This window comes from Pseudorasbora parva, chromosome 17 (genome assembly GCF_024679245.1).
Source record: "Pseudorasbora parva isolate DD20220531a chromosome 17, ASM2467924v1, whole genome shotgun sequence".
NCBI lineage: Eukaryota > Metazoa > Chordata > Actinopteri > Cypriniformes > Gobionidae > Pseudorasbora > Pseudorasbora parva.
In genome coordinates, this window is record NC_090188.1 from 5869676 (window position 1) to 5886322 (window position 16647).

A 16647-nucleotide genomic window follows, 5' to 3' on the forward strand; every position below is an offset into this window, starting at 1 on the left:
TTCTCTCGAGTTTAAATTATTCAAAAATAATAGCTAAATCCTTAACAACCACATTTAGTAGATTTTATTCCAGTAATTTTTAAATAATTTCAATGCAAAAAACTGTCAAAAAACAAGAAATTAATTTTGCTAAATAAAGTTTACATATTAAATTTAATGAAATCTACAAACCCACAGATTGACTTTTTACAGTGTATAATGTCCCCAGTGTGTGTGGAGTTTTAGCTCAAAATATCCCACAGATCATTTTTTATAGCATGTTAAAATTGTTACCTTTTTAGGGTGAGCAAAAACGTGCTGTTTATGTGTCCCTTTAAATGCAAATGAGCTGCTGCACTCTTTGAAGAAGAGGGCGGAGCTTGAAGAGCTTGTGTTAGCAGCTCCGCTTACCTCACGCAGTCGCAGAACAGCAAAACATTCAGCGTTCAGAAACTGTTCCGTCTTTCATGTTCAAACCAGAGTTGGACAATGATGGAGAGACTACGCGTAGAATGAGACAGGACATTTCTGAATGGTTAGTTGATGAATTTCTGTAGCTGATGTAGACTATCTTCAAGTCATTAATAAGCATTTTCTGTCATGATAATCTATAAATCGCTTGTGTGGAAACTGTTGTAAGAATGTGCACAGAGCCAGAGAATATCTTCTACAAGAAGATAGCAGGTATAATTTAGTTTAATTAGACGTATAACTTATGTTCATCTTGCTTTTATGACATGCTGTTGCATTTGTGCTCGACTACAACAACTTCTCCTCTTATCAACATGGCATTTATTGCATGTTCCCGGGGGAAGTTGTATGTAGATTTTAGGGTTAGTGATGTCACCAGCTCGTGAATAAGCTTGTTGTAGTCCCTACCTGTCATTTGTTGTAGTCTTTAAAAAGCGATATTTACTTAAGTAAATATCTCCCGTTGCTTTGAATTTGTTCGTAACTTTGCAGATGTTGTTTATGCTCAAACAGCTACATTACACACTAACTAAAGTTAAAAAAGTGAACTCATAATCAACCACCCCTTTAAAATATACTTTATGATTTAAACTACGCAACAAGTGCACATTCAAGATACTTAAAGGGGTACTTCAGCACTGGGAAGATGAATCTGTATTTAAATTGGGTCATTAATGTAGTAGAAATGTGAAATTATTTTTGAATTTGGTGATTTATAGACTGAGAAAAGACAGAAAATTTATTTTTGTCTCATGGGGATGAAAGACTACAATTCCCAGAATGCTTCGCTGCCCTGTGAGGCCATTCCCAAAGCCACCGCTACTGGATTACAGAGACTGAGTTCCTACAATTAAATACTGAACATGTGTTCAATATAACGATCGAGTTGCCTCGTGAGTCTCACAGCAGACTCAGATTAGGAGTCAGATTACATTTAACCCTCTGGTGCTCTTCGGTCATTTCTGACCGAAAAATTTTCTGTTTTAAAATATTAAAAATCACAGCTTTATCAGAATGATATGAAACTTGGTGACTTTTTTAGCATTAGGTATGTAAACATACAAAAAAAATGGGGTCATGATTCGAGCATGCTAATTGGTCATTAAAAAAAAAGTAACGTTCATTGTCTTCGGTCATAAATGACCGACCATAGGAAATGAATGGGAAATCGGCAAAAATACAAAAATTCTCTGAATATTTGTGTGTACAATCTACAAATCGGCCACAATGCTGAAAAAAAGTACACAGCAGTAAAGGGGTGACACTCTAAAACATCAAGAGTGTGATACTGACACATCCACTCACACACACTCACACACACGCACACTTATACACACACCTATGAAAAATTTAACCTATGAACCACATTTAGAATTTTTAAAAATCACAGCTTCATCTTTAAATTATAAAACTTGGTGGCTTTTCTAGCATTAGGTATGTAAACACACACAAAAAAAATTAGGGCATTATTCGGGCATGCTAAGTGGTCATAAAAAAATTACTTCCACTTGTGCTCTTCGGTCAAAAATGACCCCCATAGGAAATGAATGGGAAATCTGCAAAAACACAAATATTTGCAGGATATTTGTGTGTACAATCTACAAATCGGCCACAATGCTGAAAAAAGTACACAGCAGTATAGGGATGACACTCTAAAACATCAGGAGCGTGATATTGACACATCCACTCACACACACGCACACACGCACACTTATACACACACACACACCCATGAAAAACTGAACCTATGAACCACATTTTGAATTATTAAAAATCATATCTTCGTCAGAATGACGTGAAACTTGGTGACTTTTCTAGCATTAGGTATGTAAACACACAAAAAAATTGAGGGCATGATTCGAGCATGCTAAGTGGTTGTAAAAAAAATACTCCCACTTGCCATAGGATATGAATGGGAAATCTGCAAAAACACAAATTCACAGAAAAAAAATCACCATTTCTAAAAAAAAAGTAATAATATAAAAATAGTATTTGATTATTTTTATATATTTTTTCAAATTATTAAATGTGTTGAAAAGTGAACTTGGGAATTCACAAGCCCCTCCATAGAGACCTCTAGTGGATTACACCCATGGTTGCATAATTTCTTAAATAATTCCAAAAGAGGGCGCTAATCTGTCTTCAATTTTTTATTTTTTTTGAAGGCCTAAGCTGTGTCCCAATTCAAGGGCTGCGTCCTCTGAAGGCTGTGTCCTTCGAAGTGCGCGGCCGACGCGGCCTTCAAAGGACGCACCGAGACTTGTTTACAGTGGAAGGTATAGCGGATTGCGTCACCGCGGCGCGACGAAGACTGTCCCAATTCAAAGGTCTTTCGAAGGCTCCTTCAAAATAACGCCAGCAAATGCGTCCTTCTTTTCCCGTGAAACGAAGGATACTCGGATGGATGCTTCGCAGCCTTGCCCACCCCAGAATTCATTGCGCGCCGCGACGTCAGATTTTTTGTTTAAAGAAAGCCAGATTACACATAAATGTAACGTAAGCATTGGGATTGAATTTACTCCAGTAGCCTTATTTAATGATAAAAAAAAAAAAAAAATGCAATAAATATTCAAATGTCGACTAATAGGCTATGTAACTAACATGCGAGTTTATATAGTTTATACTCTTTATTATGTACATAAATGGACGGAAGTGAACATCTTTAGTTGTTTTGTTGTTAGGCAGTTCAGTTTGTTACTGCTACTCTTCAACGGCAGCTGTCACAGTTGCTAAACATTACAAATGCTGCAACAAAATATATTTACTCTGTATTTGAGTTTAAACTTCTTCTCAGAGGCAAATATTGTAGTTCAATGAAAAACTGACTTTTTATACATGGATATTAGATTTTGATATTGTTTAAAAAATATGAACATTATAGAATCCAAAAATAAAATACACTAAAATAGTCTCAAGATCCGGGATAGGAACCATTGGTCCTAGAGGGCCGCTGTCCTGCAGAGTTCAGCTCATAGAACAGTTATGCATGTTCAAATATGTTATGGTTTGATTTTAAGGATGTAAGTTCATTTAATTTATTCATCACTCTTTCTGAAAACATCTATCTCTATTGTCTCTATTGTGCAGCCCATCCAGGGTCTCCACCCTGCTCAATAAAAGTTTACATAAAACCCTTTCTTCCATTATTTTTTATGTACAGTTCATTTAACATTTTATTTAGTTTTTCCCATCTTAAACGTAACTTATCTTGTAAATACTTGTAAACAAGTACTGTAAATATTTGTTTTTAGAACAATTTATTGTTTCATTTACAAATTAATTGACATGACAAAAATAAATGTAGCCAACAGAATAATTGATTTCATTTACAAAACTTGCATGACAAATATGTAAACAATTTATTGGTTTCATTAAAAAAAAATGTGCATTACAAAAATAAACAATACAGAGAAATAACTTTTTATTTACAAATAAAAGCTGAAGTCCCTCTGAAATGGGCCTAGCGACGCCCATGGTCCTCAGGGCTGGAGGCCATGAATGCCTGTCCCAACACCTCATCCATGAGGACAAACCATGGCCAAGTTTTCCACTCCCTCACCTGTCCCAGGACACTTGCAATCCTAATGCAGAGAAAATAAACATTCCTGTTAAAAACAACAAACACAAAAGCAATACATGTCAGCAAAGATGTGTCTATTAACTTGCATACATGTATTTTTTTTTAGTTGTCCCAATTTTTTTTTGTATACCTGCAAGGCAGGGGTGGAATTTTAAATATATGATGCAGCTATACATTTTGTATACATGTATTATACATGTATACAAAATACTCCAGAAATCATATTTCTAGATACTCAAATTTGGTTAAAACATTTGTAGACACAGCTTTTATGATAGACAATTGTTATCAACTGGATAAGGGGGGCTATAAGTAAGGGATAATGTACACCCAGCCTGTTGTTATCGCAGAATAAACCCCGACAGAGTGATCAGTGTCAATCCACACTGGCCGAGTTTTTCGGCCGGGTAAATAAATACTAATTTGCTGCCCTTATTTTAATAAAGCTGTCTGCTAACTGCTCCATAAAACAAAACAAAATATTACATCAGATCACCTAAGGATAAAGCCGCAGTGGTAACGCAGGCGTCAAGTTCACGTTAAGAAATAAAGACCCCAGGTTTTTAACACGTTTCGTTGGTTATTTGAGTAAATTAAAACACAATACTTACATTTATATTTGTATTCCTCTGCCGTGGGATGGCAGGCTAGTGGGATGGGCTAGGCTGCGAAGAATCAGTTAAATCCTTCTCGTTCCGGGGAGATAGGGTTGCCAGGTCTCTGCAACAAAACTAACCCAAAACTGCCAATGCAATTTTCTCCATTGAGCGGCCAAATTCTCCCCTGAATTTGTGCGTTTGGGGATGGTGGAGCGCCGAAATCATACTTACAGGGTTGAAAATCAACCCGTGGAAATATTTTTTTACCCGCAACAACAACATAAAAGTAGCCCAATTCGGCGTGAAAACCGCGGCCTTGGCAACACCGACGGCAGGCCGCATTAGAAGGCTCCTTCGAATTGGGACAGCCTCGTCGCTCTGCGGTGACGCAATCGGCCTTCAAATGCGGCCTTAGGAGGATGCAGCCCCTGAATTGGGACACAGCCCTAGTCTCTATTTTAAAGCCGCACTTGGCTACTTTTGCTCTTGGGGTCCCCCTACAGTTTGGAAAAAATAATGTCCTCAACTACTGTCGTAAGAGCTGTCATCCTACAACAGGGGATGCCATCGCGCGTGCATTTGTTGACATGACAACCCTGATAGCCCTGAACTAGTGATGCGCGGGTCGTCTCATAACCTGCGGACCCCGTATGTCTATTTAATGGTCGCGGGTGCGCGGCGGGTTGTAAAAATATATACAGTGTTGCGGTGCGGGCCAAATAACTTCATAAAAGCGTCCCGCGGGTCGGTGCAGCACTAACAGTTCCCCTGAACACTGCAGGAGGAGTTCAGAGTTCTTCTGGCGTCGTGTGTGAAATGTCTTCATCCCAGGTAACGTTACAGTCAGTGGCATATGTTTCAGCATGTCATATGAATATAATTTCATGGGTTTTATTTTTTTCAAACGCTAAATAATCACGATGCTCACGTTTACAAGCCAGCGTCATTATAGTAGTCTATTGGTTACCGTTTTACAGAATCTATATGATACTTCAGTTCAATGTTTGAGTGGGAGGTAATCACCATAACAAGCAGGACAGCATCGGTCGGGCACGCCTGCTTCAGCTCACGCCGACGAGCAAACGCTGGTCACATGTTGATTCTCGTCCTGCCTTTAATCACATCACTTTTTCGTTTCCTCTTATTGCTTTCCTCCAACAAAACCTCTTCTTTCTTATTTGTCTCTGCTGCTTCGGACATGACTATATTATCCGACGAACAAAGTTGGGATCGCACGTCTGAATGTAAGGAAGTGTGGGTGTTGGTGGAAGTGACGTATATGCCGTAAAGCAGTCGAATTTTGTAGTTCTTTTTGTTCTCGGGTTACTACCCGAAACCCGAAGTTTAAAAGTACGAATAAAAACGATACAGACCCCATCAGGCTATGGCAGACGTGTCATTCAACCTATTGTAAGTCGATTTATCATCACAAGAGTCTTAAAAAATATATTATGAAGGTTGAAAAGTTACCTAGTGCTGCTTTAACCTAAAATACTGCATTTAAAAATATTTTTAATAAAATGTTTAAAAAATATATATTTTATAATTTTAAATGGCAAAAATAGACAATAATTATTGCAAAAATATTAAAAAATACGATCAAATCATCTCAAAATACAAAATTAAAAAGAAAAAATATTATTGAAGAAAAATAAATTGCATAGGTTTTACTGGGGTGGAAGTTTAATTTTTAGGTGTCCGGTCACTTATGACCGGGAAGACAACCAATGTAACCCCTAAACGAGGAGCACCAGAGGGTTAATGTCATAAATGAGTTGACGAGCTCTCGTGATGAGAGCTGAGGTAATCGCGACCACATTCGCGGCATACATTCACAACTAGTTTTCAGTTCATGCCTTTGGAAGCTTAACTTTCATAGAAATTAATTTGAGAAGTTAAAACACTTACATTGCTTAGCATCTGTTTAAATTAATGCCTGTAGCTGAGCTGTGCTGTAAGTGTGATCTCCATTCCCCATGCACGAGTTGAAAACATGCGGAAATGGCTCCCTCTGCTGGCTGTAGTCTTTAGCCTCTGGGCAAACATTCCTCTCGTGACGCAAATATCGTCAATTTGCGTCATGAGAGGAATTTTTCCAGAAATAAAATGCATAAATCTCTCGTCTCAGGGGGAGCACGATCATTTGAATATACTCCAAGGTTTCTACTGATACAAAGCCATATGTTAATCGCTGAAGTAACCCTTTAAGTGCACTTATATGTAAAGAAGGTCCCTTTGAACATGAACACTTTGGGGTAACAAAAGGTTAAAATGAAGGTTAAAGTCACCAAAAATTTAAAAATATACTTTATTTATTTATATATATATATAGCTTTTACTGCCGTGAGCGCAGGCCTGTCACTCACATGAGATTGACCAATAGAAAACCACAACCATCCAATCAATTCTCCGTCCTTTTTTTCTTGTTATCGAGAAGCCATTTCACTTGGATATACGTCACGATAGGGACAAAAAGACTATCTCAACCTCCGTTTCATGCCGACTTTAAGAACACAGAGACCTGCCGTAGCACTTGTGGACTTTGGCCCGTGAATTGAGGAGTTTGTGTTGGCCGAATGAACCTCATCAAAAGTGATTTATGATGTTAATGACACATTTGCTGTGTCTGTCAACAACATCAGCGTTCCTTGTTTCACTTGGATGATTGCAACTGTTAAAGTCAACAAGACATCAAAATCCACCATATTTATTTTCTTAATACATGCTCTTTTTGCACTAAATTCATTGTTCCACTTACAATATCCTGTTTCATTCAGAAATGCGTCAGGTAATGGAAGTAAAATGGTTTGTGAGAAGTGTTGACTTAGAATCATAAGACACTTTTTCCTCCCGTTTCCTTTGATGAGCCTGAAACGCAGCAGCTCGAAATCCATTCAATCTCAATGACTGTGAGGTTTGAACCTCAGTGGAGGACAGGCCGACGTTGGTTTGGAAGATGATCTCAATCTGGCTTATATTTAATGGTTAGCAAATGGAATTCTGCCGCGAAGAGAAATTAGACTTTTCCGCAGAGCAATTTCAATTGTCTACGGCTTCAGCGTTCATTTTGTCAGTGGTCTGAGTTAGTGAATGTGATAGAAATCAAGCCCCTGAGGATGCAAGTGTGTGTGCGTCTGTGTTTATATAGATCAATAGCCTGTGTTCTGTGATTATGACGACAGATGATTCATGGTACGTTTAGTATGAGATGAGAAAAAATGTGAACCATAATGAATGGGGTTTGTGAGTGAGGGTTCAGTCCGTCGCACCAAATAAAAACCCCTCGCTGATGGACGGCATCCAAACCAAGCAAATTATGAGACAAACTCTTTTTATATGAACCTCAGTCACGCAAAAACACAAAAAAAGCCTCTTAGAACGGCCTGGAATGGGCTGTTTGCTGTGCCTGTCGAGTGATTACCCAAGATGCAACTTTCTCAAGGCAGAGAGAGGGAACAAAGCAGAGACAGAAATCAGTGTGTAACCATTTGTGCTGCAGACATGTTTCTCGAGGGTCAAATCATCATACTGGAATGATTTCTGAAGGATCATGTGACACTGAAGACTGGAGTAATATGTATGCGTATATATGTGTATACGCACATGTAATATAAACAGCATATATAAATATAATAATATACCATGTATTTACACATGTTATATAAACACAAACTTTATGTTAGATGCCATTAATCATGCAATGATTAGTCAATTTGACACCACCTGGTCCTTTTCTTAATTCAGCAATATAATAAAGCTGTCTCTTTCACTAATAACACTAACTTTATAACTTCAGGAGTCCGTCGTTTCCATATGGGAAAGGTCCGGTTTGTGCATGCTCCTCTCGCGGCTGAGGGTCACAGCAGTGGACGGCCTTTCATTGCCTGGTTGCTGTTTATCCCGGTGTGAAGTGCTTCCCCATCTCGAGCTGGTTAGTGACATAATCTCCACTTAAGAGCAACACAGTGCAGACCATAAACACCAGCACTTAGCTAATAGCAGACATGTGGCAGCTGGCTCTCTCTCTCTCTCTCTCTCTCTCTCTCTCTCTCTCTCTCTCTCTCTCTCTCTCTCTCTCTCTCTCTCTCTCTCTCTCTCTCTCTCTCTCTCTCTCTCTCTCTCTCTCTCTCTCTCTCTCTCTCTCTCTCTCTCTCTATTATAGCTCTACTTTCCTTTCAAAGTTCTAGGTCAAGGGTCTGAACTAGGTGTGAACCTAGAGGTTCTTAATGGAACTGCAGGGGTTCGTGAGATAATAAAATACTTGGTTTGACTGTATATATTATGGTTGTTGCAGAGACCAAATGCAGACACCTTCAACATTTCTCACAGTATCACAGTTTATTTGCTATAATTTAGAAAATGGTAATAAAATATGACAAAGAACAAGAATTAAACTGTGTCAGAACAAATTAATCTTAATAACGCCAGATAACTATGATAGAAAGGGATGTAATGTCCCTATTCAACCAATCAGCTGATCAATTTAGATAGTTAGATTATACCAATTTAGTTCAACCAATGACCAAGAAATGCTTCATTTAGTTCAGTCTGTGGTGTAAGAGGTCACATTAGCAATTAAAGAAAAAAACACTTAAAGGTCCCATGGCATGGATTTTGTATTGTTTTATAATGTTTCCTGGGGCGTACTTATATTGTTAGTATGGTTTTTACATGTAAAAAATGTCATAATTTAGAAATTAAAGGCATTTTTTCTATACTGATATTAGCCCTCTGGCTGGAATGCTCTGTTTCAAGAGGCGTGTCTGCTGTGAGACGTCAATGAAAACACCCACTGTTGTGATTGGCTGACATCTTTGCATTTGAAATGAGATTACGTGCGGAGGGGGCGTGGTTTAATCTAGCGCGAGCAGCAGCTGCAGCACTGCTAGTCCAGAGACTGACCCTGTGTCCCAATTCGCATACTATCCATCCTAAATAGTATTCGAAAATTGAATTGGTATGTCCCAAATCGTAGTATGTTGAAAAGAGTATTCCAAAGATTCCCGGATGGTTTACTATTTCCGGTCAGAATTCGAAGTATGGATCGATAGGCACGCTAATGGCTGATTGCCCACAACCCATTGCGAGTTGGACGAGGATTTGATTAGAACTACAAACGCGGATAAAAAGCGTTAAAAAAACTACAAACATGACGGATGTTCGAGTTCAACGTTAAGTAGAGAAGTTTAGATAAAGGGGTTTGAGTGACCAACTATCAATATTTAACCTAAAAAAATTTATTTATTCAATGTTGTCCACATTATATTTCACCTGCAGTAGCATTGTGAACTTTTGTAATGACACGTTTGGCCATTAACTTTTAAATGCATCATTATATTTAAACTGCAAACACGCGGAGAGTCTTTGCGTTAAAGACACACACATGGCAGATCAACGAGCGGCTACATTTCTCTCCAAAATGTTAGGAGATTAAATTAATGTGGAGATGTGATAAACGGTGATGGGATGCACGTAACTAAGCGACAGAGTCTGTTAAAGATGGCGAAGTAGTATGTCCCGAAGCGTGCATACTTTTCTGCTACACACTCAAAAGTATATATACCTTTTTTTCACAAAAAGAGTTCATACTTTTAGGACGTAGTATAAGTAGGCGAATTGGGACGCAGGGTGAGAGCTGGGGAAAGATTGCTGAGGAATTGTACCGAGTTGTTGATAGCGTGAGTTTATTTTGTTTGTATCTGAGAGCTCTGAATAAACACGAGTGAACTTTGCGACATTATTTCTCTCACAAAATGCTTTCACCACAGCTAACAACAAACATGACATCGACATGAATACAGTAAGAGCTTCTGTTAACAGCATCATTCATAATAACGGCAGTTTGGACAAGTGTGCACTGCAGATATACGTGTGATGGACAGATCTGAACATTATAAAGAGTGTTCGTTGATCGCTTTCTGTAGTTTAATCATTTAAATAACAGATTTGTTTCATGCTGCTAACAGAAATGACGTGAAGTTGATGGTTTTAGTCACTGGCTTGATTCACTGATGCATGGGTTGGCCAGCAGCGGGACTGACAATATTAAACGATTTAGAAAGTAAGTCTGTGAACTTGAATGATTATCTACACATCAGAACTCACTGATCCCAGATCAGGCATTAATGAACACTGTTACTCACTGTTTGTGGCGGTGCTGTTGAATCCATATGGTAAAGCCTGTGCTGCTAACATCGCGACTGATAAACTGACTCCATTCTCTACTAATTCTCTGGGCGGGCGAAGCAGAGGAAGAGGAGGAAACCGTTCCTGAGGACGTCATAACAGGAGAATTCAAGATCAGCTCGTCTGGGCTCTCATTTTCTCAAAGGCAGAGAAAGACAGCCATAACTCAGTTAACACCGATCAAAAATTCTAGCCACTTGGGGACAATATTCAGGCTAGGGGAACTCATATTAATGTTGAGGAACCTCATAAAAATGAAAATTTCATGCCAAGGGGACCTTTAAGCAAAACTAAATAAATAAATAAAGGAAGGTCAAGATAATTAGAAAATACAAAAAAGAGAATATGATCAATTAATCAATAGAACACCATAAAAGTCTCAATTTCTCATTCTACTGATTTTAAATATAATAAGTCCTCTTAATATACAGTATAAAATATTAATCTTACAATATTGAAATGATATAATTTACTTTTCCAAACCACTAATAATTGGAAAAATAGAAGTGACTTTAAACATACAATTTCAAGAGTACTCCAGTACAAATTTGAATAGAGAAATTAAAAACTGATGGAACACCTAATACATATTCCAGATGTTTCTTAATGTTTTGCTTTCTCAAATAATAAAAAAAAAAAAAAAAAAAAAATTCTAAAGAACATTGTCTTAATTGTTCATCCCTTTCAACGTGTTAGTTTTTTGTCAAATCCCTTTAAATAACAAAAACATTTTCCTTGATGACATAATCATACAGGAAGTGACATCATATTGGAGGGACTTCAACAGCAAGAAGATCAGCAAGTATAAGAAATAGATTAGATGAATGGCTTTGATGTATTGTGGTGTTAGTTGTTTTTTTGCACTCAAAACCTTTACATTGATAAAACGAGCAAAGAATAACTTAAAAAAAAAACATTTAGTTATTTTCTTGCCATTGTGTAAATAATCAAGTTGTGTTGAATACAGTTTAGAGACATAACTAGAGAATATTGATATAGATGAATTACTTGTATAGAGTTCTGGCATTGTTTTATTTTGTCTGCTGTCAGAAATGACACGAGTTGAGATTCCCTGGTCCAGACGAACCAGTACTGAATGATTTCTTCAGAATAGCAGTTCATTAAGTAATAAGTATAGCTGTTGATGGAATAAGATCATTTTTAAAGTGATAATACATGCACAAGTCATGGCTGACCTCAGCGAGAAGTGGGTTAAATAGAAGTCATGGATTTATTTTCTTTTATTGTGCTGAACATTTGATCAGATTTACAACTGGGCTTGGAATAATTCCCCATGATTTAATATCTGTTGAGTAAATCCTGTAAAGCTCGACCCTGCTGGGCCAGAGAGACTCCAGACAGGAGGCTTCTGGTTAGTGATAACTGTGGTTAGTGTGTGTGTGTGTGTGTGCTGGTGTTAGTGTTATATGCACACACTCCAGCCTGAGTGATGTCAGTCCTCTGACTACAGCGTTTCCTGTCTAAAGATAAGCAGCAAAATGCAGGCCAGCACTACAGAGAGCGTCAATCTCTCGACTGGGCATTTGCCTTAGTTTGTTCCACATGGCTCTTATTAGAGTTGATCTGCTGTTGGAGAACAGAGATGTTTGAGCCACATGAAAGAAAAATGTTATTTCTTTAAATTTAAAATGATTTAATCTTCATTTACTCACCCTCATGATGTTTTTTTATCCTATTCATTAGCTGTTTTTATCCAAAGTTGTGAATTTAACTTGGAATATGGCATAAAACTAGCCTGACAAGCCAGACCCACATCAAGATGTTTGGTCTGGAAACTCACCATTGACAGCTCAATCCGAGGGGCGGGATAAACGGTTGTCTTTCACACTCCCTCTGCATGGCGTGCACGCAATTGGATAGCGCTACAACCAACCAGAGCTAGTTGAAAGATTAAACTTATGGCGTATCCGGTCGACAAAACTCAGAACACATCTTCCCTTCTTAAGAATGACTTCAGTGCCATTCTTTGATCTTTTCTCAGAGAAAAGCTTAACTCCAAGTCTTCCAGAGTCGCGGTCAAAGCTGATTCGAAAGACTGCCGTTCGCCAGTTTCTGTGTTTACTAGAAGCACGCAAGCGCAACTCGGCCGTCATTTTGTTAAGCCCCGCCCACCGACTCTATACACGATGTGATTGGCCCGACCAGAGTTTGGCGATTACAGCTCAGAAGTGTATTGAGAGTTGCTAGACGACACTCGCGGCAGATTAGATTTGCTTCCGCTAGGGTGCATCTAGATTTCCAGATTAGCATAAAACATTTGTGAATAAAGCAGCATTTCCATCCCATGTGTTTAAGAGAACAAAATTGTCACTTCCTCGTAAAATGATGCACAATATCTGTAATAAAAATGGAAGTTGCCGCAATCGAGGAAGAAACTGTGGCTCTTCTTCCCCTTCCATCATAAATGACGTGCATCTCAGAGAACACAGATCAACTCTAAACCCTGTCATGTTGTCTTGTGTTCGGATGCTGGTGTTTGTCAAACACAGTCGTGTGAGACGACGCTTCTGGAGGCAATTAAACCAAATCATTCTGATGACAGACTTTAGCTTGGGCATTTCTGAACGAACAAACCAACATTTGAGATGCTGCAAGATGATTGGTCCGCCGGTTAGTCCAATCACATCCTCAGTTGAGGCAAAGTCTTTTTTTTTTTTTTAAAGTTTTTTTGTTGTGCATCAAGGGATTTATTCGGTAAATGTTTTCCTCTTAGTTTATGTGCATGTCATCTTATCAAATAAAAATGTATCTGCCTCACTGAGTGCATACTTTTTTTATGCATGTTTTTAAAATGTCTGCACATCTTGCCATTTTCATCCAACGTTTTTAACTTGATATCCTAAAATGTCCATAATATAAAACATTGCTATTGAAAACTTACAGTGACTGTATATAAAAAATACTATGTAAATAGTCTATGTGATTTGTGTGTAATTTATTTAATATTGGCTTGAATATTTTGTATATACATATTTTGATGTGTATTCCTATCTCTTAGAACTATAGCCTTTATATAGGAAGACAGAGCACTCCGGTTACTTATGATTAGGAGAAAGTGCAACGCCCAATATGGCAAATAAGCCCCGTCTTCTAAATGAAAGAGCCAATGGTCGACTAGTATAGTCATCGTATCACTGCAGCCACAGATGTATGCGTAGATACCTCATTAGCGACTGTTTCTATGGGCCGCTATACGTTAGTGGTCCGCCATTTTAGAACGGTCAAAGAAGATTTGGGCAAAATCTTCTGGTAGTGGCAGTGATGTGTTTTCGTGTATTTTATTATTTATTTCACAGCACTGGATGTTATGAGGTGATTGTGAAACACACGGAACACTGCACTACATGATTTTATGGTGAAGTCGGTTATCTTTCATGTTAATAAGGTCAAGTTGATCAAGAACTATACACCGTGGCTTTAACTCAGCGCGAGCATCGCGGCAAACAGACTCGCTGACAGAAGGGGATGCTTAGCCTATAGAACAGCAGAAATATGTCGGTTTCTCTTCTTTAAATACTCTTACATTTAGTTTGATTTAAACACTTTCAAAGGGTCAATGTTTCTTTTCACATACAGTTCTTAAATACTGGGAATTGAAATTCAAGAACCAAGAAGCCTGTTACTAACAAATGTTACGTGTTATTGTGTAGATCCAACCATTATAATTGTTAAACTAACACAAACGTCTCACCTGAGAAAGGTTTCTTCGGGAAGTTAAATTGCGCCGGGCTTTGAAAAGTTTCACAGAGGCTGCGCAGGCGCAGTGTTCTTTTTTTTTTTTTTTTTAAGCGAGTGATGATTGACAGCATCTGAAGTGTTGACGTGTGTTGACCGTTCTAAAATGGCGGCTCCTCAACGTGCCTGGAGCGTTCGAATGAGGTATCTACGTATACATATCTATGACTGCAGCTGCCATTAGAAGCTCCGGTTGCTATAGAAACAGGCAGTGTTCTGAGCCACATGTTTAGGACTGCACATGCGCATTAGCTTTGTCCAGGCTGAAAAATGTTTTTTTTTGGTCACGATTTCAGCTTTTAGAAACCAAATTTGTGAGACAGTTGTCATTTCATTGGTGATTTCAAATGTGTAATTTAATTGTTAACTTAGCCAGAGGCATTTCAATGATGGCGGCCGGGTTAAATGACTTCCCAGATAGCATGGTGACATTGATTCAATGTTGAAATTCCATCAGAATCATCATTTTGGTTGAGGTTGAAACTTCAATGCTAAGTAATATTGGATCAATGTTGAAAATTCAATGCTAACACCATACTGGGCCAATGTTGAAAATTCACTGCTAAATAATATTGGATCAATGTTGATAATTCCATGCTTTTCAGTGTTGAAAAGACAAACATTGAATCAATGCTGATGTTTGGTCATCTTAATTCTCCACCAGTGAGGCTTACGGTCAATCTATCTGTCCCATTATTCAACATGTTAAGGCAAGTCCAAATCAATTGGCTACATTTGTGTGAATGTTAGCACATTTATTATCCTCAAAGGATACGATGAGTACACCAACGAGTATGTGGATTCACAAAGAATACATAAATGTAAATTTTGTAATTGTAAGCCTTTCTTTAAATTTTTCTGGAAGAGTTAAAATTGTATGCGTGTTTGATTTCTGACTCTTCCAATAAGAAAGCTGTAAAAACTATGAATATTTTTAAAAGGTATATTATTTTCCTGCTTACTGGCATGTAATGTTGTCATTCTGTGTTTCATGTTATTATAATAAAAAATGTAAAAAATAAATAAATAAAAAAACAAAGAACTTCTACCATAAATTTAGTCTATCAGTTTTAAATAAATAAAAATGTAGCCTATTATTATTATTTAAATCATGTAGAATGTACATGTATTTCATTATTTATCTAAAGAATACAGAGTTAATAAAGAATTTAGAATATGTGTCCCTATCGAATGCGCCACAATCCAATCCAGCAGGTGGCGGTAATGCACCTTCAAGACATCCACCAATCAACCAAAGCAAGCGCAGCTGAACATACTTCAATCGCGAAAAAGGAACACAGGACAATGACCATGTTTTTTTAGAGGTAAGTGGCCTACAAAAAGATAATTATAAAATTCATCTCAATTTTAATTTAGTGTTTTTATTCATCTTTATGTTTCAACACTTTTGTGCTTCTCCTCAGCGAGTTAGAGTGAACTGCAATGTTAATAATAGTCACATGAGCGCCCTCATAAGTTACACAACCAACGGCCAGGATAATCTTAATACATTGAGTTTCAGTTTGTTTTTCACCAAACCATATCATATTTGTATTCATTTTTTTCTTTCTTAAGATTGGCATATACACTGTGAATTGCGTCCGAATTCTGACTCGTGCAACTCATGCAGTCATTGACTTGTGAGTAGATCCTATTTGATTCATTTGGATTTTGAGGCCATATAGGATCGACTCACAAGTCAATGAATGCGCGGCGCGGATTCACAAACGTATCTTACTCGTTGCACACACAGATGAATCATTTTGAATCATCCTATATTCGTCCAGTGTATAAACGAGAGGCGATCGGAAGGTTAGATGAATTTCTGGCTTGTCAGTAATTGTGTTCGCCACTCGTGAGAGTTTCTCACAGCTGAAGCAGAACTAGAACTGATTGACCTGTTAGCGCGGTGAGGGGAAATACAATCAGTTCAGCTTCAGCTGTACGATATCATCACGAGAGCAGATCACAATTACATCATTACAGTTTAATCTTTAATGCAGCAAGAAAAAAGAAAAGAGTGAGATCTTTAAGTTCTGTAGGCAGCTATATCAAACAACAGAAATTTAGTAAACA

The 16647-nt window shown here is 37.8% G+C and overlaps 1 long non-coding RNA gene across 1 annotated transcript in view; it reads left to right on the forward strand.

Moving 5' to 3' along the window:
* The first annotated feature begins 8429 nt into the window (after positions 1 to 8429).
* Positions 8430 to 16647, forward strand: part of LOC137045626 (uncharacterized) — a 90983-nt gene continuing 82765 nt past the window's right edge. Inside the window, exon 1 of the long non-coding RNA XR_010898817.1 lies at positions 8430 to 8560. This is a non-coding gene — a long non-coding RNA (uncharacterized lncRNA). The remainder of the gene's footprint in view (positions 8561 to 16647) is intronic.